Source organism: Ictidomys tridecemlineatus, chromosome 2 (genome assembly GCF_052094955.1).
Source record: "Ictidomys tridecemlineatus isolate mIctTri1 chromosome 2, mIctTri1.hap1, whole genome shotgun sequence".
NCBI classification, from domain to species: domain Eukaryota; kingdom Metazoa; phylum Chordata; class Mammalia; order Rodentia; family Sciuridae; genus Ictidomys; species Ictidomys tridecemlineatus.
In genome coordinates, this window is record NC_135478.1 from 176477559 (window position 1) to 176480551 (window position 2993).

Below are 2993 nucleotides of genomic sequence, written 5' to 3' on the forward strand. Positions count from 1 at the left end.
CGATTGGCATGCGTGCGGCCCGGGTTCGATCCTCAACACCACATACAAACAAAAATGTTGTATCCGCCAAAAACTAAAGAATAAATATTAAAAAAAAGAAGTGCTACTGATCAAATTTTATGTTACTAAAATGATCAAGAGACAACACAATATAAATTTGTGATTGCATGTGCTACACTGAAACAAAAGTTTATAGCTAGTGTATTACCAAATAAGCATATTTCCTATTTTCATAGATTTCAAGAGTTATGTATTAGAGAAAGGGAGGGTTTATCTAATTTCCAAACACAATAAAGAAATAAAGCTATCAATATTTACAGTTGATATAATTATCCACATAAAAAGAGATCCATATTTTATAAAAATAATGAAAGGTTTGGAAAGGTTGTCTCATATTTCTATCCAGCCAATAAAATCCACAGAACTCTTTGTATAGCAACAATAAACAATTACAATTTAAAATATAATTTAAATTTACTATGTATAATAGCAACAAAAACTACAAGACCAATAGATGCAAATCTTAACTCTGTATGTAGAAAATTATAAAGCTTTATTGGAGGGCAAAAATATATAAATGAAGAGACATGCCATGTTTGTAAATACAAAGCCTCAGCAATATGACAATTCTCCCCAAATTGAATAGAGAAATTCAGTTCTTTCCAAATGAAATCCCTCAAAATTTTTAGAAACTTGACAAGCTCATCCTAAAATTTATACAAGAGTAAATGGAAATAGGAAAGGTAACAGAATACAACAATTACTAATTGGGCATTATGTAAAATTATGGATGTATAACCGACGTGATTCTGCAATCTGCATTTGGGGTAAAATTGGGAGTTCATAACCCACTTCAATCTAATGTATGAAATATGATATGTCAAGAGCTTTGTAATGTTGTGAACAACCAATAAAAAAAATAAAAAATTAAAAAAAAAAAAAGAGTAAATGGCTTCAAGGTAGCCAAATCAACTGTGAATAACAGTAAGAATCATGATGGTGCTTACTGCGTCAGATAGCAATTTTTTTCTGTATAGCTAAAGAGAACTTAAAAGGGTGACGAGGCTAGAATACAGAACTGGTACAAGACTAAAAAAAGGGATAAAAAATAATGTGGAAATCTGATATATGACACGGGTAGATAAAAGATGAACTTTTAAATAAATGGCACTATGAAAATTGGCTATGAGTACTGAAAAGTATAAAAACTATGACACTGAGCCAGGTGTGGTGGTGCACACCTGTAATCCAGGAGGGAGACTGACAGGAGGATCACAGGTTCAAAGCTGGCCTCAGCTACAGTGAGGCACTAAGCAACTCAGTGAGGCCTTGCCTCTAAATACAAAATAGGGCTGGGGATGTGGCTCAGTGGCCGAGTGTTCCTGAGTTCAATCCCCAGTACCCACCTCCAAAAAAGTATGACACCGAGAAGAAGATTTAGGACACACAAACATAAACCATGAAGAAGATAGTTAAATATTAAAATTAAAAACATTTATATGAAAGAAATCATAAAGAGAAAACAAATAAATATGAGAAAATGGCCAAGCTCAATAGCAATTAGAAATACTCAAAGTTAAAAACATCAAAGATATTTCAAGCTCATCAGATTGGCAATAATCCAGTAGTATCAACTACTGGCAAAAACATGGAGCAAGAGGAACTCTTGCATATTGCTGGTGGGAAACTGAATTGGTTACAAGCATTTTGCTAAATAATTTTGTAATACCTCAGTTACAACTGACTATGTATCTCACATTCTAATATTCCCTATTTTTTATGATATGTTCTGAGAAATCTTCATACCGATTTCAAAACAATATTTATTTCTATTTATATTAATGAAGGGCAGGAAAAGGGTGTATTTATAATATTTTATTTCCTTAAAAATAAGATGCAAGTTAAGTACTTGTATAATTATTTTGTACACTCACCTCATGTTATATAATAAAATCATCTAAATGATCTAAAATCATAAAGGACAAACAATACTGCTGTTAAAATTAAGAATCTTTGTCCACACAAACTCTATTCACAAAAAAATTAATACAGATTGTCTATAAATAATTCCCTGCAACCTATCACTTAGGTTAAAGCTTTTATTGCTTGTCTTAAAAATTATCCTATAAATTGCTTGTTTTACCTGAAAAGCAGGTAGTGAAAAAGTAACAGAACTTCTGAGTCTACTCTCATTAGCCTATTAACTTTTCTTCTTTTTAAAAAAAAAAAATATACACACACATACACACACACACACACACACACACACACACTGGGGATTGCACCAGGGCTGCTTTAACAATGAGCTACATCTTCAGCCCTTTTTATTTTGAGACAGGATCTTGCTAAGGCTGGTCCTGAACTTGTGATCCTCCTGCCTCAGACCCAGGATTACAGGTGTGTGCCACCAGGCCTAGTCAATAGCCTAATAACTTTTAATTTTATTAACATCATGAACATTTACAATCAGCAGGAAAATATACCCAAACATCCAGGACTCCTTAAGGAATACCGTAAAAGGAGAAGTCTGTACACTTGAAGCTTATCCTGCTTCTCAGCCACAGACCAGCTTCCCCACTAAGCTCCATGGACTGTATGCTAAGAATCTCTACATTAGATGCTACCAAAAATTAGTAATCATAGCTAACACAGAGTGCCTACTATTTTCTAGCCTTTACAATTATTTATTCATTTCATTTACTCAGGAACACTCTTTGAGATCAATACTTTCACTATTTCCATTTCTCAGATGAAAAAACAGAGGCATGCAGAGGGTAATTTGCCTCACATTAACTGGCTAGTAAGTGGTGAAGTCAAGATTCAAATTTAGGCAGTTTGTCTCCAAAGCATATACACTTAATTAGAATTTTTTTTTTTATCTAACTGAATAGTCAATTTAAAAAGGCTATTAAGTTATCAGGAAAACTCAGTCTGAGTTATTTAAGTAAGTATTTTTAAATGAGACTAAAAGAAAAAGGGATACAACCAGAGTG